Consider the following 25,763-nt stretch of genomic DNA (forward strand, 5'->3'; position numbering starts at 1 on the left):
TTAGAGCAGAGAATATATTCTAAAACTTCTGTGTTATCAGTGGATTGTCAAGTCATTTCTGATTTAGCCCCTGGCTCTAACCAGACTGTCCTGCTTTCCAAGATAGTAATAAAAAGATAAGCCCTGGGAGTTAGAAGGAAAAAAAAAAAAAAAAAAAAAAAAAAAGCTCATTTGCATTCAGATGAGCTATTCTACCAGCATCTCCTTCTATTTTATCTTACAAAAATTATCATAGATTTGATCAAAAGCAGAAGAAAAAAAAAGCATAAATCTGAAGACAAGTTAACAGCAGAGTTTCTCACTGTGATAACTTCAGTAGATAAGTGATGTGTACAAAAACATCTTTCCATTCACTAAAATCTAATGTACAGTGTACACTAGATGTAGATTACATTATTGATCAGGAGTATTAAATATGACACTGAAATGTCAAATACCTTCGCCACAAGATGAGATATAGAAATTCATTTTTATAAGGCTCCTCATAAATGCTGCTATGGTACTTTAAATTTGATCACATTTAATAAGTCTAATTTTGGCAATCGTTGAAGTGAGTATGCAAAATATTTTATTGCTAGTAACAATATTAAAGGGATATATGAATGTGATCATAATACATACACTGTACACAATATTTTCAACCACTTTCTCTGGTTCTCCCCTAGTAGTAGCCTATAGAGCAATCTGTTTATGAATTTATATACAAACTCTAATAATGCAATGTCTTGTATGTATTTAGCACAAAAGAGAGAAGATCCTCAAGCAGTATAAAGTTTTTGCTCCACTGCCCCAAGAACATTCAGTAGCATTGTTTACCAGTGCCAAGTTTTGGTAGGATGCAGAAATGTAGCTCCTTCCTATGCAGGGCTGACCCTTTTCAAATAATCCTTTAGGCTGTGCAAATAAGGTTATAGGATAGGGATTAGAATTTGGTGGCAGATGGTAAACACTGCTGTTTCTTCCTCTATGACAAACATTATTCAAGGGCAAGCCTGCTTTTAGTAACATTTTTGACCAAATAAATAAAACTAAAATTCAGAAGATAAGCACCTTTGGCAATGGGTAAATTAAGAACATAGGTTAAAATAGCTTTCTACAAGATAAAAAGGAGATATCATTCTTGCAGGGGTTTTTTGTTTGTTTGTTTTTTGAATATGAGGCTTATCTGTGAACAGTAGAGATGTTTGTACCACAACTTGTAACAGAAAAAAAAAAAAAAACAGCAACACAGAACCACCACCAACAAAAACAATTGAAATTCCTGCTCCCAAAGAAACCAGGAGTCTGCTGTACATTACAGCATATATTGTGACTGTCAGTGGTTGGACAGTTACATCATATGCACAGTTTTTAGTGGAAGTGAATTGCATAAGCTCAGACAAATCTAAAATATTTTTTTTTAAAGGACTGAGCCACTTATTGCATTTGTTTATGGAGGATCAAAGTTGTTGACTGAAACCTATTTCAGTAAGTACATTTTCAATTTGTAAAAAAAAAAGAAAATTGGCAGTAGAACAAAGTTCTGTACTAGACTGAGTTAAATTAACTTTCATTTGTTGTTGACTAAAAGGCCACAGTTTGGTTTCATGTGCAACCTGTTCCAGTGCCTCACCACCTTCATCATCAGGTATTTCTTCCAAATATCTAATCTAAACCTACCCTCTTTCTGTTTAAAGCCATTACTTCTTGTCCCATTACCATATTTTAATTCAGATCAAGAGTGTTTTTCAAGCTAATTTACCAGTCCTACTTATTTATTGTGCTATTCACACATGTACTGTTCATGCTGCGGATCAATCTTGGAAACCCAAGTTGTATTCCTGTTAGATGAAACTTTGTATGTGTACTTCAGGAGTACATGTAATGTGGTAACACTAATGGGCATTCAGTCCTTCAAACTAGAGCATAGCTAGTCTGAAAATAAGTCTCCTGAAATGTGTGTAATATGTCCTCTCTACCAGTCCTTCTGATCAGTGGATCTTCTGTTATCGTATTGCATTACCTGATTATGGAGACTTTGCTGGAAACAGCCTGCACAGCTTTATCCTGTAGATGTGCTCTTGTATAGCTGTGATCTAAGAACTTCTTTCTGCAGTAAGTTTTCTAAGCAATAAGTACATGTTTAATCAGTGTTTGTTCTGTTCTCTAAAAAGGAGTGGCAGCTATTACAATGCACAGAATGGGTTCCCACTGGGAACCTATTACAATGCACAGAATGGAGATATAGTTCTGGAGTTTGGACTGCAGCCTACACCTTGGGAACATTTTTGTTTCTAACTTTAACTATTTTTGCAACTTTTGAAATTTCATTCCTAGATGAAAAATATGATTCTAATGTAATCAAGTGGCTGTTGGCATTCTGGGGATTATGCAAATGTTAAAGTTTAGAAATGACTGATTCTGCATTGTGTTTTTGGAAAGAAAGACTTCTGTGGACTGAACTGAGATTAAGGATATCTAGGCTCTACTTTTATTTATTGAGTCTTGGAAACATTTCTGTTTTTTGTATCAAGCAGCAAATGAAGACAGTGATAGCAAATCACTTCTAAAAGAGTTTTGAGAGCTGTCACTATAGAAATAAACAGTGGTTTCTTTCTTATCCTCCCTCCCTCCCTCCCTCAGCCTCTTCATAGAATATTTACCTTTTAGATTTTTTCCTTTGACTCACCAAACATATATTCAATATACTCAAGTACTTCATCCACCTGAAGGGACAGTGATGAAAGTTTAGGTGAATAGTCCTGTGAATTAGGCTTCTGAGCCTTCAAATGAGAGCTCAAGAGTAAATAGACTAGTGATCTATGATTTACTTTCTCTCTTAGTCTCTTCTATTTCTGAAAGGGGACTTTGTATTTTTAATGTCTTCTAACTCGTGTTTTTTTTCTCTGCTCTCTGTGCTCTACGTCTATTCCATTTTCTTCAGGGTATTCTGATATTTCATGTGTGAATAAAACTAAATAATCTGCCTTGTAACCTAGAGCTTGGATGACAAAATAGTTTTAATAACTTCTATTTGGATTACATCATAAAAATTAGTAATCTTTTATTACTGTAGATTCATGTTGTTTTAGAAATGCATCTCAAGTCACTGACTGTCTTTAAAGCTAGTCCACAGCACGAAGGAAGATGCCATGCCTCTGCTAAAGTGGTCTCACAGGTTCTTAGCTCTATACTGGTAACTGAATTTTTCTCTGAGCTTTAAGTGCTTATTGATATGATCATACTGTATAGTCAGAGGCTAAATTGTAGACTGATGATTTTGTACTGTAAACAAGTGAAAATGGCATTTTGTTACTTGAAAAAGGTTGCTTAGGAAGAAGTCTTGAAATTTGAATGTAAGTTTTAAGTATGATCATTTATTTTCTTCTCCTATTTAATGTAGTCTTTATCCCCACCATTTCTTTTCTGAGATTTTCTCACATACAGCTGTATAGGTTCAATATTTGAGGCTACTTATTTTGAAAATTGATGACAAACTGGGAATGAAACATTTCTAGTAGAAATGGTAAAAGGGTGAGTCTTTTCAGTTGTGGAGGTAGGACTTAAGTGCCATAGAAGAGAAGCTTCCTCATTGCCACAGGTATGATCTGCCTTTTAACTTAATATTGAATAGTATGGAATATTCTAAGCATTTCAGATGACTTACACAGACTGAAATTGGTGCTTACATACTACACATGACAAAGAAAGTGTCAAGCAAATACAGAGCATTTTATTATTTTCATGGGACTGTTTGGATTAACCTTATCTGACACTTTTACCTGACCTTCCAAAGAAAAGTCATGACAAACTAGACATTTTTACTCTTTTTTTTTTTTTTTTTTTTAATTTTATAACTTTGCAGTAGGTACTTGTAGGTACTTAACTTAATCTATCTATATAAGGAAAAAAAAATAAATTCCCACCCTGGTTATTTTTGAACTCTATGCTTGAAGACAATGAAGGCAACTTTATTTGAGCTGCCATATACCATGAAAATTTTAAGTTTACTTTATCCAAGTCTCCCAATTCAGATATGGTCAGCACAATGTTAAAACTTTTAGAAGTTTTCCTAATGTAGGGCTTCGAACTTTTCAAATTGACAACATAAACAAATGTTGAAAGGTTAAAGGTAGTATATAAAATCAAAATGAGGCAAGTCATATGTAAATGTTTAATAACAATAAAAAGCTGGAGCAGTTCACATTATAATTAATCCTGGCTAAAGGGTATGAAGCCAAAATGAAGAGCCTAGATTCATTTCAGCAACCCTTCTGCATTAGATCAAGTGGCCCCATGGATGCATGGGGAACTGAAAAGCTTGCTGTTCCAATGGGAAGAAAAATAGCTGTTAGCCTATCGTGAGACTTCTTGAAGTGTAATGAGAAAGTACCCCCACATATATTTATTATATCACATCACACTGAGATGTGATTAAAAACATGCTTTTCCTTTTAGCTTATCAGTAGCATGGGTTTTTTTTTGTTTGTGTTCTCTGGATTTCATTTTTCTGGACTTTGTATTAGTTTTACCAATTGATGTCTTTGGTGGCATATGTGCTGTGACTTAGTTAATTTTGTGTTGAAATAGATTCTTCATCAAGACAGTCTAAATTTTCAAAAAATTGCACTTGCACTCCATAGGTACAATTTCAATATCCATGTTTCTCAAATCAGCAGGAAAAAACAAACAAACAAACAAACAAACTTATTTTCTGTAGTTTAATGTTTTGCTTGCTTTTTATGAAAAAGTAACATTTTTTTTACTCTCAGTTCCATAATTTTCTTATATTATTACTGCCAGAGTTCTGAGCCTTTTCATGTTCCATGTGGTGAAAAGTCATCACTAAGGAGAGCTGAAGTCAAAAAGGCCCTTTCCTGACTTATTTGAAAAAGTAATTGGCACTGGAAACATTTCTAATCAAATCAGAAACAGGCCTTTGATTGTACTCTACATCTGTGAAATAGTAAAAAAAAAAAAAAAAAAAAAATGGGGGGGGGGGGGAAGGAGGGGGGAAGATATTTGCCCTTCCTCTCTTTTTAAGCCAGATTTTCAAAGAAGAATATAAAAGAAGAATATAAAATTACATTTGAAGGTGTTTTTTTTTGTTGTTGTTGTTTGTTTGTTTGTTTGTTTTCTTTGACGTGCTGTCTAAAAACTGCAATTTCACAAGCAATTTTAAAATTTGTTCCATAAAAATCAGTCCTTTGCTTTGCATTTTTGGGAACTTCTTAATCTTCTCAGACTACTGAAGGTTGATCAAATGCATTTTTCTTTCTCTAGTACAGTTTGTTTATTGAGGTTTGACTTTCAGTCAAAGAAATATATATTTTCTCTTAGCAGTTTGGCAGTAGCACAGAACTCTGTTCAGGTTAATTTACCCTAGAAAGATTAGCTCCTGTGAGGATGTATGGTACCTGGCCCTTCTGCTTCAAAATATATCATACTTGAGGCCAGTTTGGGTGTTTCTGACTATTCTAAGGTCTGTAGTATTCACATGTATTTTTCAGTACCTGCTTTTAAATGTTAAATATGTGTCTTAGGTATGATCATTTGTGGAAAAGAATAGTCCTGTTCCCTCTCATGCTACCCTGAAGTTAAATTAACCACTTTTCTATGGAATGAGGTTCTATCCTATATGATAATGATATGATATATGATATATATGATAAATCATACACTGCAATATGTATCTTTTGTTCTTGTTTCCTAGTACTTTATTTTATTTTATTTTATTTATTTTATTTTATTTTATTTTTAATTTGGCAGGAAAATAATTTCTTCAAGTTGACTCTGTTTCTCCTGTGAAGGTAATTGGTAAGTGATTTCCATGAGTTTATTTATCTTGAAGCAGCTTTCTTTTTCATACTCTTCCAATTTTCCTAATTGTATCCTGCGGAGAGGTGAACAAGCAAGTAGGTGTGACTTTGGCTGCTAGCCAGGGCCATCCCATCACAATAACCATGTATTTTGGCTTTACAGATCTGATCAGGAATTTACTGTGTTGTTGTGGTTTAACCCCAGCAGGCAGCATAGCACCACACAGATGCCCTCTCACTTTTCCGAAGTGAGATAGTGGAGGGAATTGGAAAGGTAAAAGAATAAGAACTTGTGGGTTGAGATAAAGACAGTTTACTAGGTAAAACAAAAGCTGTGCATGCAAGCAAAGCAAAACAATGAATTCATTCTCTGCTTCCCATCGGCAGGCAGGTATTCAGCCATTTCCAGGAAAGCAGAGCTCATCACACAACAGTTTCTTGGGAAGAAAAACGTCATCACTCAATGTTCTCTCCTTCTTTCCCCCAGCTTTCCTTTTTCCCCAAAGGACTTATCTGATACCACTCTACTGAGGTGAGTAATCATTATCAGAGGAATCATTTATTTATTGCCAGTCCTTGTGCTTCATTCTCTTTCCCCTCCTAGGGCCCTGCCAACTTGTTTCCAGACCAGCATGGGTAACACCTCACTTATTCTTTTCAGACAAGAGCAATGTGGAAAGCTAGACTGTAGGTGTAGCATTGTAGTGACAGTATTGACATGTGCTCTGTGTCTTAACTGGTGCCTTGAAAACAATGAAGCTAAGAAAAAAAAAGCGTGTGAGATAGAGGAATGTGGAACTAATGAAATGCTCTTTTGGAAGATGCTATGGATAAAAGGTCTCTGAGCATTTTAGCCACTGATTTACTGCCCCTGTGGGGAAACTTTTCATCATCTCCTACTCATCCTACTCATGCAGATATAAAATTAAATCACACCATCTGCTCCACATTTGAAAGAAAACATGTACACACTTACCATTTTGAAGTAGGTTTCCGTGGATTTGGCTTGCTGTAATTGGTTGAGAGGATCAGAATTCAAAGCATGTATTAGTCACCATGCACAGCAGAGATGGACTTCGCTGAAATCTAGGATTACTGATGTTTCCTTTCCACTCACTCTCACTTCAGCTGTTTGCTGAATATGAAAAATTGCCATTAATTTGTAAAACTATCTTTGAGGGCTTCAGATTTATCACAGAGTCATTCCTGAAATTGATTCATTGTGAAGAGTGAAAATGCTGCCAGCACAGTGTTTAATAGATAACTTATTTGCTTGATTGAATCCAAAAACATACTCAGTTTTAAACTAAGTGGGATTCTTCCTGGACGAGACCATGAAGAATATTATATTTATGCATACAACATACTGGCAATAGTGTATAAAGATTTACAAGCAGTTTGGCAAGAAAGACTTATTTTTTCTTTACAAAAATTCTACTAGCAAAATTCATAAGCTAGTGATATCTATCTCTACAGTGAGAAATATTTTTTGCTTTTATCAACACTTTGTCAAGTTCTTTTTTTTTTTTTTTTTTTTTTTTTCTTTTGGTTAGTTCCTGTTGGTTCCTGAGACATGTGGGGTTACTGTTTTTCCAAAGCAGAGGAATGTGCAAACAAAACATCTTATATTTTGATTTGGGGGAAATTGGTGCATATGACTTTACAATTTGCTTCTGAAAAACTTCATAATGAGGAATATTAGAAAAAGGAGAAATTAAATAAGTTTTTTTTGGGAAAGCATGAGGTGGGTTTTATATTGATTTGGTAACCTCAGTTTTTTCCTTTCTTTTCTCTTTCTGCTAGGCTTGTTTTAAACTTATATCCAAATATCATGTAGAATTCTGTAGTGGTTTTATTTCAAAGGAAAGTGTTCTTGCTTGTTATTGATATAATCCCCTGGAGGAGGAAAAAAAAAAAAAAATTAAAACAACATTGTATTACAAATTTCATATTGCTCAAATCACTCAGTATTTAAAACTACATTTTGTTCCATGTGTTATGAGTTTTTGGTGGCCCACAAGAACATAAAAAAAAAACAAGTTTCACTGAAAGTCCAGAGAAATTAGTGTAAGATTTCCTATACTATTTTGAGTTTACTTGTCTTTCTGCAGATGTCTTACCAAACATAAACATCTAAAAAACCTCCAAATACATCTTCCTTATTTTACATGTTATTTTAAATATTATCTGTCATTGCTACTGCTGAAATTATTTGGGTTAGTATAGTGAATGACTCTGAAGAATGCTAATATCAGCAGTGTCAGTAGTAATGCAGTTGGGAGAGATGAGTGAAACAAAAGTAGTTATTTGGAAAATTAAATATATGCATTATTTCTCTAGTATAGTTATGTGTTCCCAATTAATAGTACATTTTTCATGAAACAAAATTAGATTTTTTTTCCCAAGTGTTTAATTTTTTCATCTGTGTAGAGCTGTTTTGAATAAAGCAAACACCAAGCAGATTCAAAGAAAAAAAAAAAAAAAAAAGTGAAAAAAAGTGCTGGCTAATATATTTTGATTGTAGACTATGTACAAACAAGTATGCATTTATTTTGAAATTTCAGCTATCATGCTTTATGGATATTGAAATTCAGACTGAGGAATATTAAATCAAAAGCAGACATATAATAGTCCCTTTAAATTCTCCTAAATCAGATGCAAACTATTTTATTTTTTTTTCCCTCCTGTTTATGAAATGGCAAATATTTATTTATCTAGCTACCTCAACATTTTCCACCGTTATTATTCACAATGATCCCTGCAGTGATAAGTGGTCAGCGACCCTAGTGCAGGGTGAACTACAGCAGTCTCACTGAGTTGCCTGTTATTCATCACAGTGGTAGAACAACTGTGACAGCACAGTGACATTTTGTTAAAAGCTCACATTTTTCCCAGTGGATTATTATACAGGTGGAATAAAATCTTTTCTTAAAGACCAACCACATCTTTTCTCCATCTGAAAGGTCATTTTTATTTGTTCTTGCTTATTTTGCTGAGAGATAAAGTTAAAAAAATGAAGAGGAAACCCCAGAACTACCAAATGGTAGTATTTCTATGTAAATGTCTCCTTCTAAGCACTCTAACTTGCTCTTGAACAACTTGGAACTAGATTTATTTTATTTTGCTTCTTTGTTAGCTGGTTTCAGCTGCTGATTGTCTGAGTACGTGAGATGAGTTTTGCTTCTACTTGTTTTCTGTACTATTTATATATATAGAGATTATATATATATAATGTGCTAGCAACATTTTTGAATGTTGCTAGTACTGAAATGGTTTAAATTGTTTAACAGTTGGTAGAGTTGCTTTTACATCTCTGAAATTGTGAAGTTGAGTTGTAATTTTTTCTCCTTTTGGATTTGTATGAGTAGCTAATTTTTTGGACAGAGCACTGAGAAGTTACTTTCAAGTCTCTCTAGGTGAATTCCTTTCCCACATATACACACCTTTCAAGTGAAGCTGAGATTAAGAATATTTTGTAATAAGATGCAACCTATTTCCTGCACTGCAGTTTGGGTTCATTGTATCTCCTTCTGTCACTGTGCACATCCTAGAAGAGGCTGGATCTCCTTCCTGTTCCCTCCCATGCTGATCAGATGGGAAATAACGATTACTTTCAACCTGCTTGCTGCACTTCTGCTAATGCAGTCCAGGACACTGTTGGCCTTCCTTGCCACCAGAGTACACTGCTGATTCATGTTCAATTTTTTGTTAATGATCAGTCCCAAACAGTTTTCCATAAAGCTGCTTTGTAGCAGATTGGCTTCCTGATCCTCCATGGGTTCCTCTCCACAGGCTGCAGCTCCTGCCTGGGGCCTGCTCCATGGTGGGCTCCTCCATGGGCTGCAGTGTGGAGATCTGCTCCATGTGAGACCCATGGGATGCAGGGGGACCACCTGGTCCACCAGGGGCCTCTCCACAGACTGCAGGGGAACTGCTGCTCCGTGCCTGGAGCATCTCCTGCCCTCCTGCTGCACCGACCTTGGGGGCTGCAGGGCTGCTTCTCACTCCTCTCTCCCAGCTGCTGTTGTGCAGCAGGTTTTTTTGTTTGTTTGCTTGTTTTTGTTTTTCCTCTTTCTTCAATCTGCTCTCCCAGAGGCCCAACCAGCGTCACTCACTGGCTCAGCTCTGGACAGTGGCAAGTCCCTTTTGGAGCCGGCTGGAGTTGGCTCTAATCTGACATGGAGCAGCTGCTGGCCTCTGCTTACAGAGGCCACCCCTGCAACCTTGCTATGTAAACACAATATATCCAGTGATGTTCTTGGTGACTTTGCAGTATATAGTTGAGAAACAAGCCATCAGAATTTTAATTTTTTAACTAGAAAGATTCTCTTGCAGAATCTCTGTGTTAGCAGAGATGATTAACTGGTGGTGATGTAAAATAAGCAATATGCAGACAGTGTCACAGAGAAGTCATTTAAGTAGGGAATACACGTAGTTAATTCTTAAATCTAAAATCATTATTTTGTTGTTGTTTTGAAGGAAAAGGCTTCCTAATGCTGTGTTCAGTGCTGTGACAGAGTAGATTAAAGAGAAATTGGTGTATTTCTCATGACCACTGTGAAAAGGAACATTTGTGTGTGTTGTCATTTCTTGCAGGTTCACTGCAGACTTTCATCAGCTTGGCAGCTGTCCTAATGAAAGCCAGCCTGTTTTAATAGGTGTTTGAAAGGCAATCAGGCACAGAGCCATCCTAGTAAAATGCTGTTGTTCTAGTACTACTGAGTTTTGGGGATGACATGCAAAACCTGAAAATCGACTCCGTGGTGAACTAGTAATTTGACAATTTAGATTCTAGAGAGATTCAACACTCAATATGAAGGACTAATGCAGCTTTCAAGAACAGATATTCTGAACATATAATTGGTTATCCTTGAAACAGAAAACATTTTAAATCTCTTCTGTGGACAGGAGTTGCTTCTGTGTTATTTCACATAACCCATTAAAAATTTCATGCCTGGAGAAAACACATAGCTCTATGTTATTTCTCTGATATAGTTCTTTGGAATAGGTTTTTCACCATTTTATGAAGCTGCCTACAGAAATTTTAATAAAAGATCCCAAAGGCAAATCAGTGTGTTAACCAGTGTAGAGGTCTGCGGTGAGTCATTAGTCAAGTAGCTGATTATATATTATGTGGAAAACAGAATAATAACTGGTTTGCAGCTGCATGTATTGCTAGAAACAAAGCATAACATGACAGAAAAGCACAAGTATTGTGTGTGGCAAGATGCTCCTTTCCTCAGGTATGGCATGGGACAATAAGACAACAAAACATTTATGCGACCTACTTATACATTTATGCGACCATTTTATACAAATAAATCTGTGGTTTATCATATTGTGGTCCTTAAAGATATCAACAGACTGTTCACAGGTGATACACAGCTGTGCTGAGCCACTCAGTTGCTCCTGAATGGTATAGGCAATGTCCTCCTCAAGCATATGGATAGACTATTCATCAGACAATACTGATTCATGAAAAAACAGCCTTCTAGAAACACACCTGGCACTCTTTCATCAGCAACCCAAAAATAATAACTCCCCAACTCAGTGTCATGGTAGCTCTGTGTTGCTATGTCAATATTGTGATAATAATTATGGTAATAATTATAATAACTGCCCACTGAACAAACTAACACCTGATTTATATGTGATCCTTTCCTTTCCTTTCCTTTCCTTTCTTTTCCTTTCTTTTCCTTTCCTTTCCTTTCCTTTCCTTTCCTTTCCTTTCCTTTCCTTTCCTTTCCTTTCCTTTCCTTTCCTTTCCTTTCCTTTCCTTTCCTTTCCTTTCCTTTCCTTTCCTTTCCTTTTGTAGTGATAGGACAAGTGTAGCAAATATCAGGTAAAAGATGGTAGGTTTAAGTTAGATATTAGAAAGAAATTATGTACTTTGAGGGTGGTGAGACACTGGAACACATTGCCCAGAGAAGCTGTGGATGCCCAATCCCTGGAAGTATTCAAGGCCAGGCTGGCTGGGGTTTGGGCTATATGGTCTAGTGGAAGGTGTCCCTGTCCATGGCGGGGGGCGTGGAACTAGATAATCCTTAAGGTTCACTTCCAAACAAAACCATCCTATGATACTGTTCTATGATTCTATTTTTAATCAGTGAACAGACTTTTAGACTTTTAAGAACTGTAATTTCTTTCATAGCTCAAGCATGTGCGGTTCTCACTGGCAGGATGACTCTTATTATTGCTTTGGTTCCATAGAAGAGCAGTCTTATCACAAGAGATTTTCCCTTTTCCTCATTTTCATTAGTATTTTATGTATTACAGTCTGACAGGTTGACCTTTTAAGGCTGCATGCTGTGAAATGTTACTACTAAGGTCAGATGATATCAAAACAGTATCTTTTCTAGCCCATATTAAAAGTATTGAAAGATTTCTAATTAAGCTACAGAACTGTGTATTATTAGAAACTTGTACATAAAAAAAAAAAAAAAAAAAAAAGGATACTATTTCCCTTCATGTACCTAAAAAGACTGTTAGTGCCAATTGAACTTCTGAAATTGTATGTAGAGTTCATCCGTGGGTACCACAAATGGTATTCAACTTTGAAAAACATCAGTTTTGTTAGAAATAGTTGTTTTGCTTTAGTATTATAACCTTATATACCAAATTGGAAAAATCGGTATGCCTTTATACATCTGCATTTGTTTTTATATTAACTGTGGGGTTGAGTTTCCTGCCTTTTTAGCCCTACTGCTTCAAATTTCAGTTTTATATACTTGCTGACTTTTTATTTCTATTTTTTTAAGTGGTTCGCTTTATGAACATATCTTGATAGAATTGTAAACTCTGAATTTATTATTATTATTTTTTTAATTCTGTCTTCATCAGATTAACTGCTGTGAAAGGATGAGGAAGTTTTTTGAATCATAAGATGTAAAATAAGATAAAAGGGAATTTATAGAGACTGGTTACAGGCAAAAATAGTTTTGAACTATATTTTTCAATATAGCTATTATTCTAAATACTCAACACTGTTCTTACTGTTATATACATATATATTAATACACCCTAATAAGGTGAGGAAAACCTCTTTTTATTTGCAGTTAAGAGATGGGACTGATTAAGTTTTGTCTCCCATGAAATCTATATAAAAGCTTGCAATAAGGTTGGAGGACTTGGATCACTTGGTCCAAGTAGTTAAGCTTGGACAACTAAACCCAAGACAGAGGAAAATCCAGTATACCTTCTGCTATGATATTCTTCTAGAAAAAGGTAAACACACTTATTCTGTTTTGAAAATGATAAGAAACTAACCATACATGCAAAAAAGCTCTAGGAGGAAGCTAACTGTTAAGGAAAAAAATAAAATAAAAAATTCTTTACAGAAATTTTTTGTGCTTTTAAGTCTTACCTGTTAGTTTATATATAAATTCCAATGATCCTCTGAAAGAACTGGCTGTTACAGTGTTTAAAAGTATCCAATAATTTTTAAAGTATATTTTTATTTCAGTTATTACACTAGTACTTACTACAGTTTTTATTCTGTCCATCTGATGTCCCTAAGATAATAGAAGTAAAATGGAATTTATCAGTGGATACATTCAATTTAACTACCCAGTTAGACTTCCTAGCATAAATTAGAAAATTCTTATACCAGGTCCTTTATATTACTTGTTCTGTTTTCAACTTCTACATTTCAGATTTTCTAAGACTAAAGCTTCTCTCTCAGTGTTTAATATTCAGAATGAAATACATTTTTGTTCTTGAGTTAGGTCAAAAATTTTAAGCAGCTTTGCTAAAAATATCAGGGCAGTTTTGTCTCTGCTCATTTTCCTATCTGATATGGATCTATTTGGACTAGCAGATTTATTGGCAGTAATTTTTATCTGTGATCATCTCAAAAAACATTGCTTGCTTATCTCAGTGTACTGGGTCTGGCTAGGATGTTAACTTTCCTTGCAGCAGCCCATACAGTGCTGGACTCTGCACTTGTAGCTAGAACAGCAGTGGTATCACACCAGTGTTGTGTCTGCTGCTGAGAAGTGCTGGCACAGCATCAGGACTCTCTCTAAGCCTCCTAGGGGAGTGGGCAAAAAAGTGGGCAGCTGACATCACCAGGGCAGCTGACCTAAACCAACCAAAGGGATATTCCATACCATATGATGACTCAGCAATAAAAGGTTGAAAAAGGAAGAAGAGGGGATTGGTGGGCTCTCGTTGTGAAAATGTCTGTCCTCCTCCCAAACACCGGCTATGTGCATTGAGGCCCTGCTTCAAAGACGTGGTCAAGCATCACTCATTTGTGGGAAGTAAAGAGTAATTTCTTTCCTCTGCACTTCCACATAGCCTTTACTTTTTTCTTTTTTTTTTTTTTTTCCCTCCCTTTTTCCCCTTTTCCCCTTTAGTTAAATTGTTCAATTAATAATAATATTTCCTTATTTTTTTTCCTTTAATTAAATTATCCTTTTCTCAACCCATGAGTTGTTCTTTCCTTTACTTCTTCCCCTCCTCATCTGTGGAGGGGGAGTGAGAGAGCGGTTGTGTGTTCAGCTGCCTAGCACGGTAAAACCACCACAGTCAGCCATATTTGTTATCATCTGACCAGTTGTATTTCATAAATAAAAGCTGTAGAGAAGTTGCGTCATTTGTCTTTAACTGAAGTTGTATGTATTTATGGTTATAATTTAATTTGGATCTCTGTGACGGTTAGCTTTGTAGCTGTCTTGAATACATATCATAACAGGACAGAGAAGATAAAATGTGGTTTAAATAGATAGCAGCTCAGTTATTACAGTCTGGCAAGAAACTGAGTAGAGCACATCTGCATTCTTCCCACAACTTTTTTTATAACGTTTTCAGGGGGCACTGAAGTCAGTCTTCCTTCTTGCCACTTGGTTCCAGTCTGCTTGCAATCCTGCAGTCTGCTTTTTCACAGGAAATGGAAGGTGAAGTGATGCTGCACAGTAGTGGAAACTGGAAACGTTGAACTTCTATCCAGCTTTAGGAAAGCTCTTCTAAAGACAATTTCTCCATAATTTATTGGGGGATGCACTCTCTTATGCAAAAAGTGTTTTTATAGAAAATCTAGCTGACACTGGGGAAAGAACATAATATACTAATTTGACAGTTAAACTGTTTTTCTTACTTTCCAGCTCCAAATCAAAGATGGGTGGCAGGTATGATGAGGAGAAAGAAGACCATGTAAGTCATCCTCTGTTCCTGGAGTTACCAGTATATAATAAGATCTTTTGGGGAACAAGTGAGTAACCACCAAAGTTAAGAGGATAACTAAGGGAAGGATTAACACTTTCTTCCTACATAGCCAGTTTTTTATTTTGGATAAACTTATATGGCCACACTACAGAAACAATAATTTAAGTCACGCACAATTATCATCACAGTCTGACATATATATTTTGTTTGTAAACTAATGTTTATAGCCTCTTGAAAATGAGCATGATGAGTGACCAGAATTCAGACTGTCTCAGTCCAATTACCTGGCCTCACACCAAACTGTATTTTCTAGTCTCTAAACGGTTCACACCCTTCTATCACATCTGCAGGAAACTTTATTTTGCTCATGAAGCAGGAGATGCAGACTTGACTCTGTCACACCACCAAGTGACTCAAACACTCTCTTTTAAATACTGAACTCAGGGATTCTCTAGTCAAATAAGAAAATGTCAAATGCATTTAAATGCTTTCAGGATTTGAAGTAATCTTAGGTAGATTCTAATTATCTAAGCACTCTTTCAATACAAGCCACAGCCCTATTACACCTTACAACTGTTTCATGAAGATTTTCAAAATGAAACACTTAAAAAAAAAATTAAAAATGATGAACAACAGAAATAATGACAAAGGTCTGATCTTCCTCTGATGTCTGGCAGAATTTTATTTTATTTTTTACAGAATTTTTTTGAAAGTAGATGGACATCGTGAATTGATTCCATTGGTATTCACAAAGTCTATCCCTTCCAGTGGAGGTAGAATATTGCTTAAGCTGCGTTTCTCTTAATACTTAAGAAAATACTTAAGTGTCACTTAAGATACAGCAGTTTTTCTTGATGAACAAAGATTCATTTTAGAAAAATTGAAGTAAAATGATATGCTTAATACAGTTTTTGGAATTTGTGTTTATGATGTTCAGGGCTCAAAGGGCTGTAATTAAAATTATTTTATTTTTAAGAAAGGAAGCTCTGTTGAATCAAAGAGTGCTTAAAAGGAACATTCTAGAAAACAGGGTATTCAAGCATGCCAATATCCAGGGGAGCAGAGAGACTACTGCTGTTCTGTATGAAGACTTAATCAGTTAAGACAGTTGTGCTCCCTTTGCAATCAAGGGGACTTGAAAGAAAAGGTCAGCTTCAATATAAGAAGGCAATGCAGAATGAAGTACTATGGAAAATGAGCAGTTTTTATATTTCTGGACATTTTACTTTATAAGCTGTAGGATTTCTTGATATTTTGACCTTTTTTTCCCTTTTTTCCCTCATTACTTCTGTTTCCTGGGCAGTGGGTTTTTGCCTTTTTTTTTTTTTTTTTTTTCATCGCTAATTATGAAATTTTGAAATAGATAATCTCTCTATAACTTTCATCACAACTTCAGTATATTGCAGAATATTGGTTCTGAAAATAATTTTAATCCTCAGCAGTTTGAATGAGCCATTCAAGAATGAGTCTTTGTCAATATAGTGCTCTTTGACACAGAAAAATAGTGTCTTTTAAAGCTACTATAAAAAAAAGTTATTTGTTAAATACATAAACTTTATTATATACATTTCATATTCTAAAACTCAAATTACTAATTGAAAATATTCTCAATGTGTGTAAGAAAAGCTAGACAAACACAGATTAAAGATAAAATAAACTAGCTAATTTGTTGTTGAGCTTTCAGGCTGTAATTATTAACTATCTACTGACCTAAGGGAGGTCATAGTCTTCAAGACAATACCTAAGGAGAAATGAAAGCAAGGATGATGGTGTCAGAAGCCTGCACACCAATTTAGAAGCTAAAGAAAGAGGTAAGAACATATTGTAAACCCTGCCACTTTCTAGCACAATGATAACTTTGTCATTGTGTTCTGAAACTTCTTACTGGAGGTAAGTGACTATACCACAGATAAGAATCAATTTTATTTCCCAAAATAGCACTAAAAAAGAAGAATGGGCTTTTTATTTAGAAATTTTATGCTTATCTGAAATACTGTTTGCTGAGAACATTGAAGCATTTGGAGCCAAGGTAGAGCTTTAGACTTTGCCTTTGTCCATAGATGGCTATAGGAACGTTAGTAAATTAATGTTATGTTCCCTGTTCTCTTTTACTGACTTGATGGTAATTTAGTTCACTACAAAATAGTATAATTTTCAAATGAGTTAGGGATGGACTTGAGTATCTTCAGTGCTGTGGATGGGTAATCTCACACTGAGGTGTTCTGTACAAGGAATACTGATATGATTTTTATTTATTTATTTTGGTTATGTGTCTCCTGATCCATTTAGAGATGTCTTTTGATAACATACCTTAGATCATATCACCATTAGATTTCAAAGCCATTTTGTGAATACTAGCAAGGTGCAGGCATGAGATAAGTACTGCCATTTAGCAGGACCGAAGCATTTTGGGCATGACCAAGAGTTATCAGGTATCATTTAGATACCTGATAACTTTGATTTTGCAGATATGGATACCCAGAATTTGTGAGCAGCTTCCACTCTTAGAAATACACACTCAGCTACTATCTAGGCCTAAAATTTAGATTTACTTTTAAGATGACTTGTGAATTCATCCTACCTGTTACCTTGTGTGTAATATATCTTCCTGATATTTCAAGAGCTCTAACTTACTATCTGCATTGATGTAGGTAATCAGATGCATGCCTTCTGATCACTGATTATAAGTACATACATGACAGATTATACCTTAAAGTGCAATAACAGGTAAATCCTATATGAACTATTTTAGTAAAATTAGACTCATTACACTATTTCAAAACAATTCTTAGGAAGAAATAGATATGGGAGGTTTGTTTGTGTCACAGTTCAATAGTAATGCAATTCAGAGCAGTAACTTCTTTTCTAGTATATGAGTTTTCAAAAGAAGAAATTAAAGAGTTCATTTTCAGGAATTCCATTAACTGAGGTAAATCAGCCAAACAAATATTCTCCTATACTAGGCATTTATTGCACTAGGCAAATGATTTTTAAGGCTAACCACACAGTTTTCTTTGGAAAATCACAGAATCACAGAATAGTCTAGGTTGGAAGAGACCTCCAAGATCACCGAGTCCAACCTCTGACCTAATGCTAGCAAGTCCTCCACTAAACCATATCCCTAAACTCTACATCTAAATGTCTTTTAAAGACCTCCAGGGATGGTGACTCCACCACTTCCCTGGGCAGCCTATTCCAGTGACTAACAACCCGTTCAGTAAAGAAGTTCTTCCTGATATCCAACCTAAACCTCCCCTGGTGCAATTTTAGCCCATTCCCCCTCATCCTGTCACCAGGCACGTGGGAGAATAGACCAACTCCCACCTCACTACAGCCTCCTTTCAGGTTCCTGTAGAGTGTTATAAGGTCATCCCTGAGCCTCCTCTTCTCCAGGCTAAACAGTCCCAGCTCCCTCAGCCGCTCCTCATAAGACTTGTTCTCCAGACCCCTCACCAGCTTTGTAGCCCTTCTCTGGACTCGCTCGAGCACCTCCATGTCCTTCCTTTAGTGAGGGGCCCAAAGCTGAACACTGTACTCAAGGTGTGGCCTCACCAGAGCCGAGTACAGGGGGACAATCACTTCCCTCGACCTGCTGGCCACGCTGTTTCTTATGCAAGCCAGGATGATGCTGGCCTTCTTGGCCGCCTGAGCATGCTATTGGCTCATATTCAGCTGACTATCAACCAATACCCCCAGTTCCTTCTCTGACAGGCAGCTTTCTAACCACACATCTCCCAGCCTGTAGCTCTGTTTGGGGTTGTTATGCCCCAGGTGCAGGACCCGGCACTTGGCCTTGTTGAACTTCATACAGTTGGCCTCAGCCCATCGGTCCAGCCTCTCCAGATCTTCCTTCAGAGCCTTCCTACCCTCGAGCAGATTGACACACGCACCTAACTTGGTGTCATCTGCAAACTTACTGAGGGTGCACTCGATCCCCTCGTCCAGATCATCTATGTTAACAACAAAGATGTTAAAGAGGACTGGCCCCAGTACCGAGCCCTGGGGGACTCCACTAGTGACCGGCCTCCAACTGGATTTGACTCCATTCACCCATTGACTCCATCCATTGACTCCATCCATTATTACAAATAATGCAGTGTAGGTTGTATCAACACATTTTTGCTATTCAGATGTCTTGTGGTAGACAAAACAAGTATGTAAACAAATATATCTGCATGCATGAAGTACACAAAAAATGAGAACGTGACAATGTTTAGAGGAGACCAGCATTTTGTATACACAAATGAACTTCACAGTAGCAACTTGAGTGTGTTCTGAAGTGCAATGCTTTAGGCCTCTATTTGTTTAGCTGCAGAGTAGGATTTAATGCCATGACAAAAATTCAAGCACTGAGGCAAGCTGTTGATACAAAATTGACTGATGTATGAGCAACACAGGGATTTTGTTTTGCTTTCCTCTGAAGCGCTGGCACAGGCAAGATAGCAGACTTTATGCACCAATGCTCTGATAGGGTATAGCAAATCTCATCTTCTTTTGAAAATTTTGCTGCTTGCATGGCTATCAGAATAAAGAGATTTTAAAGCACCTAGCTATAGGTGCTAGGGTTTTTATCTTTTATTCTTATTTCTGCTCTCTGCTGCAAAGGTAAACTATCTTCCTCCAAGAAACAGATACCTTATGCAAAGTTTATCATATTAAGTAATGTTCTCTCAGATCTAAGTCACCATTGGAGGATGAGAAGATATGGTGAGTCAGAAAATCCATTTTTGTCTGGAATTTAACGCCAATATGAATATGTCTGTATGCTTGATACTAAGCAAGCTGTTGTAATCCGATTAGAATAACTAGCTTCCATAGACAGCTAGAGGAAAAGAAAATAGAAGCAAGTGAAAACAGTTACAGGACCAAACAGGTAAGTCTTGGTCATTAATGGGCAGGAAAGAGCATTCAAATGCTTCCTATATGGTGTATCAGGGCTTGTTACTGCATAATCTCTAATCAGAAGAAGAGAAAGAGGAGGGCAGATTGGGGTTTCTTGGTTTGCTGATATGTCTCTGGAAGAATGGCTGATGGTTTGCATAGATGCTTATAGGAAGCAGTCTAGAAAGAATAATTCAGTCATGAAATCTCCAGGTTTCTCTATTCTACCTCAGTTTGTAAATCTCTGTAATCTCTGCAACTGTACTGAGATAGCAGCATAGGAGAGGGTTTGAATCAGTTATTACAAATAGTAGTGTGACAAACAGAAAATGAAACTATTAATTCTGCAAACTTGCTCTTAATTCTACATACTCTGGACTACTCTAGCTCAGGTACTTCTTTCATAACAATTATAAACATTGTGATATTCAAACATTCTGAGAATATGCAAGGTATGGAATGCGAAACAAGCAATGCTTACATAAAGCTTTAATGTTCTTGGGCTGTCTATCATAAAGTGTGTTAACAGGCATGGTAATTCAGATAACCTGTGAATTTCAGAACAGGAGGTCATAGCTTTCAAACAAGTCTTACCCTACACTTGAATGAAATAAAATAAAATGGTGTCCATCAGTGCTGGTCAATCTTTAAGCACTACCTCCTAAAAGCACAAGATCAGGCAATTCCAAAATATCGGAAGTCAGGCAGGTGGGGCAGAAGGCCGGCCTGGCTGACCAGGGGTCTTCTACTGGAGCTTAGGTGATAAAAGAAAGTGTATGGCTGCTGGAAGGAGGGTCAGACGATGAGAAAGGAATACAGGGATGCTGATTGTGTTTGTAGGGAGAAAATTGGTGTGACCAAAGCCCAACTAGAGTTGAAGCTGGCCATGTCTGTGGGAGACAATAAAAAAGTTTTTTTTAGATATATGAACAGAAAAACGAGGACCAAAGAAAACATAGGTGTGCTACTTGATGGGGAAGGTCTCCTCACATACAAGGTCATAGGCAAAACAGAGATGTTTAATGCCTTCTTCACCTCAACACTGATGGTGGGCTTCGGGACCCAGGGTGCCCTGAGTTGGAGGACCATGATGGTGGGAATTACAAACTCCCAACCGACCCTGAATGTGTGCAGGATTTGCTGCTCCACCTGGATCCATACAAGTCCATGGGTCCAGATTGGATTCATCCCAGGATGCTTAAAGAGCTGGCTGACGTCATCGCGGGACCTCTCTCAATTATTTTTCAACGATCTTGGGAATCTGGAGAGGTCTCAGTAGACTGGAAGCTGGCAAATGTTGAGCCAATTTTCAAGAAGGGCAAGAAGGAAGACCCTAGCAATTACAGGTCTGTCAGCATCATGTCAGTGCCTGGTAAAATTATGGAGAAGATGATTCTTGAGGCTATTGAAGCGCAGCTGGGGGACAATGCAGTCATTGGTCCCAGCCAACACGGGTTCATGAGAGGTAGGTCCTGCCTAACAAATTGATTTCCTTTTATGATAAGATCACAAGATCACCCAGGTGCCGGGTCCTGCACCTGGGACGGGGCAACCCTGGCTACACGTACAGACTGGGCAACAAGAAGCTGGAGAGCAGCCCTGCAGAGAGGGATCTGGGGGTTGTGTGTGGTTGACAGCAAGTTGAATATGAGCCAGCAGTGTGCCCTAGCAGCCAGGAGGGTCAACTGTATCCTGGGGTGCATCAAGCATGGCATTGCTAGTCGGTCAAGTGAAGTGATCATCCCGCTCTGCTCTGCGCTGGTGCGGCCTCACCTCGAGTACTGTGTGCAGTTCTGGGCACCACAGTACAATAGGACATTAAACTGTTGGAGAGTGTGCAGAGGAGGGCGACGAAGATGGTGAAGGGCCTAGAGGGGAAGACATATAAGGAGCGGCTGAGGTCACTTGGCCTGTTCAGCCTAGAGAAGAGGAGGCTGAGGGGGGACCTGAAGGGATGCAAGACACGGACTCCTGATGGCTGTTGAACAGAAGGCGTTTATTGCCCTTTTTCACTACTACATATACTTTCTCCATAGCCCCACGGGCTGTCCATGTGCCCGAATCTGTCATTCAATTGATTAGAGACCCTCAGATACGTGCCTTGAGCCAGCCACTGCCCAAAGTGCATCTTTAACACTGTAGCCGATTTACTTTATCTCAACTTTGCTCAAGTTTTTGTTTCTACCACTTGTTTACTCATTATCTCTAATTCAGGGATGGGTGAAACAGCGTGAAGCCACCTGCGAATTCCTTTCCCACAGGGACCTTATCGCAGTCTACAACTTCCTTGCTAGGGGGAGTGGAGAGGCACGTGACCTATTCTCCATAATCACCAGTGATAGAACCCACGGGAACAGTGTTAAACTGAGGCAGGGGAAGTTTAGGCTGGACATCAGGAAGAGGTTCTTCACTGAGAGGGTGGTTGCACACTGGAACAGGCTCCCCAGTGAAGTAGTCACTGCACCAAGCCTGTATGAATTTAAGAAGCAATTGGACTGTGTACTAAGTCACATGGTCTAAACTTTTGGGTAGACCTGTGCGGTGCCAGGAGTTGGACTTGATGATCCTTATGTGTCCCTTCCAACTCGGGATATTCTATGATTCTATGAAAATAAAAATTCAAGGCTCTGTGGCTTTGGCAAATTTTGCCAGCTGAAAAGACTAATACCAAAACACTCATGCTTCAGCTGGAATATACACTATTTTAGTTTACTAGTGCTTTGGTTTGTCAGCCTGTGAACACATATTCTGTACAGTATCAGTTATCAGAAGTCCATTTCACTTTTACAGTCCCTCTGGTTTCCTACTGCTGAATTATGGTTTTCTCCAATTCTTTTATATAGGAAATTCTTGGTAATAAAACCAGTATATGGTACCAAAGTTTCTATGTTTCTGATTGGATTTTCTTTTTCTTAGAATCATAGAACAGCCCAGGTTGGGAGGGACGCTGAACGATCATCAGATCCAATCTTTCAATAATTTAAATATTATCTTATAATAATTACCTTTTGTTTCTATCCTGTGGAGAAATTAGTTTAAAGTTTCATTTTTTTTTTTTTTCTTTCCAATTGCTAATCTTACTCAGGCACTAAACCATTAAAAAAATAAAAATCAGGGAAAGCACTGTGTTCTTATTTGCCTATGAATTAGTTAAAATATGGCCATATTGCTCTCTATCCAGGTTCTTAAATTAATTTAATTTGGTAGAGTTTAATGTGAAATAGCTGCCTCTGTGATAAGTAACACTGCCTATTCACCTGTGTTTAAGTGATGGGAGTGTACCCCAGGCTTAGTTTAGAAATTTGCTTTTAAAATAGTAATGGTTCCTTACACAAATCCCATTTTGTGTGTGTGTGTGTGGTTTTGCTTGAATATATAGGAAGAAATTCCATACAGTTTTTTATCTGAACTTAATTTGTATCTTAGAGCTCAACAGGGTATGTCTATTATTTTTTTAAAGGCATGAAGGACATAAACTCTTGTTTTGGGACGGCAATCACTTCTGTTTGTTTTCTTAAAATGCTTAGCACCGTAGAGCTGTGGCTCTGAAGGGCAGGAACATTTGAATAGGATGAATAATTAATAATTTATGTAACTTAAACTGATTCAAACCTGACACAGCACGGAGCTTAACATTAGAACCAAATGCATCCTCAATTGTAAGTATAATTGCACTCTTAAAAAGTTTTGCTGTTCAAGAGCTCCAGTCTGAGATGTGTAAGGGGTTTACATGGGGGATGAGCAGTTTTTAAGTTATGGCTTTCCTCCTGTGGGGAGTCTTATAGTATTATGCAGGAATGGTAAGAGGTAGATGGATATAGAATGTAATAAGGATTTGGAAGATTAGTAGATTGCTGCTGGGAGAAAAGTCTTCTGATGTCATGAAGCCACTACTAGATAAGGTAATGTAATAGGCTGTGAAAAAGGGTGTTGCCGTTACATGTAATTTTCCTGGAATGCAGCTGAGGCATAAGATTTGCTATGACTAATAGGATTGAAACAAAACAGAGTACAGACATTCTTCTTGTAAGTTAGTGAGGCATCTTTTGATCCTTGATCATCCCTGAGCTGAGAGCTCACTGTGCAAGGCTGAAAGTTAATGACATGCTCTAAAAAGATTTTGGTCTTCATGACTTTTGGAAGGTGAATAGAATATAACTCCTTTGCTCATCGGGACTGCATGTTTTAGTTTTGTTTCACTCCAGTGTTTCTAGGCAGTGTTAAAATGTGTGTTATTTCCATCAGGTTGGATGGCACTAGAGACTGAACCGATTAGAATGGATGGATATATGATTTGCAAAAATAAATAAAGATGTCAGGCAGTTTTTAAACCACATCATAAGCAATCTCAACAGGAAAAGAGAAACTAAATTACTGTTAAAATTTCAGAGATTATTTCTCCAGAATAACAGTAAGGCATGCTATTGGACAGAGTAAACCATGGAAGCTTCTTGGGCTATTCTCACAACTTCTAAGGATAAAAAGAGAAGCTCATAACATTCAATTAGACTGCATTGCACTCAGAGTTCTTGTGGTGGTTTTACCGTGCTAGGTACTCTGAACACCACAACCACTCTCTCACTCCCCCTCCACAGATGAGGAGGGGAAGAAGTAAAGGAAAGAACAACTCATGGGTTGAGATAAGGATAATTTAATTAAAGGGGAAAAAAGTAAGGAAATATTATTATTAATTAAGCAACTTAACTAAAGGGAAAAAAGGGAAAGGGAAAATAATGGTCTCCACCAGGCACGGTGCGCTCTCCAGGAAGTCGGTACGCACCCAGACCGACTACCCGTTAAAAAGTGCAGCGATTCAGGCCACCGGATGCAGGGAGTGTCTGAGCCTGTTGCTGCCATCGGCGGGAGGCAGAGAAACTGTGTGTGAGGTGTGAGCAGGTAGATGACCTGGTCCGCATGGTGGCGGAGCTCAAGGAGGAGGTGGAGAGGTTGAGGGATATCAGGGAGTGTGAGCGGGAGATAGACTGGTGGAGAGACTCCCTGCAGGCCCTCAAGGAGAGGTACCGGGGTGAGACACCCCAGATGGGGGTGGACCCCCTGCCCTGTCGCCGTCAGGCAGAGGGAGGGGATCTGGGAGTTGAGGAGGAATGGAAAAAGGTCCCTGCTCGACATGGCAGGCGATGCCCTCCCCTTCTGGCCCCACCTTCCCAGGTGCCCTTACGCAACAGGTTTGAGGCCCTGGAGATTGAGAGACCGGTGGGTGAGGAAGAGGTAGCAAGTGTACCCAGGAGGATGCCTAGGGCGAGGAGGTCGACTCCACGCCTCAGGACTGCCTCCACCAAGAAAGACAGAAGGGTGATTGTTGTGGGAGACTCTCTCCTCAGGGGAACAGAGGGCCCTATTTGTCGGCCTGACCCTACCCGTAGAGAAGTCTGCTGCCTCCCTGGGGCCAGGGTCAGAGACGTTGCCAGGAAGCTACCCAACCTGGTTCACCCCTCTGACTATTACCCTCTTTTGATAGTCCAGGCAGGTAGTGATGACATTGAAGAGAGAAGCCTGAGGGCTATTAAACGAGACTTTAGGGGACTGGGACGGTTAGTGGATGGAGCAGGAGTGCAGGTGGTGTTTACGTCCATCCCTACAGTGGCAGGGAGGGGTACAGAGAGGACATGAAAAGCCCACCTGTTAAACACATGGCTCAGGGGCTGGTGCCAAGACAGAAATCTTGGGTTTTTCGACCATGGGGCACTTTACTCGACACCCGGCCTGATGGCCGCAGACGGGTCCCTATCTTTTAGGGGAAAATGGATCCTGGGCCAGGAGCTGGCAGGGCTCATTGAGAGGGCTTTAAACTAGGTAAGAAGGGGGATGGGGCTGAAGCAAGGTTTGCTGGAGCTGTGCCAGGGGGAACAATAGCAAGGCCGGGGGATAAGGCAATGGCCCAGCTGAAGTGCATCTACA

The 25,763-nt window shown here is 38.1% G+C and overlaps 1 long non-coding RNA gene across 3 annotated transcripts in view; it reads left to right on the forward strand.

Moving 5' to 3' along the window:
- LOC118166538 overlaps positions 1-25,763 on the forward strand; it is a 360,867-nt gene that overhangs the window by 207,251 nt on the left and 127,853 nt on the right. Inside the window, exon 1 of one of the 3 annotated variants that reach the window (XR_004750562.1) lies at positions 19,725-19,836. The exons of 1 other annotated variant lie outside the window; for it this stretch is intronic. This is a non-coding gene — a long non-coding RNA (uncharacterized LOC118166538). Of the gene's footprint in view, positions 1-19,724; positions 19,837-25,763 lie in introns of those variants that run through there. One more of the 3 variants, XR_004750561.1, reaches the window with a different exon arrangement.

Source organism: Oxyura jamaicensis, chromosome 4, assembly GCF_011077185.1.
Source record: "Oxyura jamaicensis isolate SHBP4307 breed ruddy duck chromosome 4, BPBGC_Ojam_1.0, whole genome shotgun sequence".
In the NCBI taxonomy this organism is placed as follows: domain Eukaryota; kingdom Metazoa; phylum Chordata; class Aves; order Anseriformes; family Anatidae; genus Oxyura; species Oxyura jamaicensis.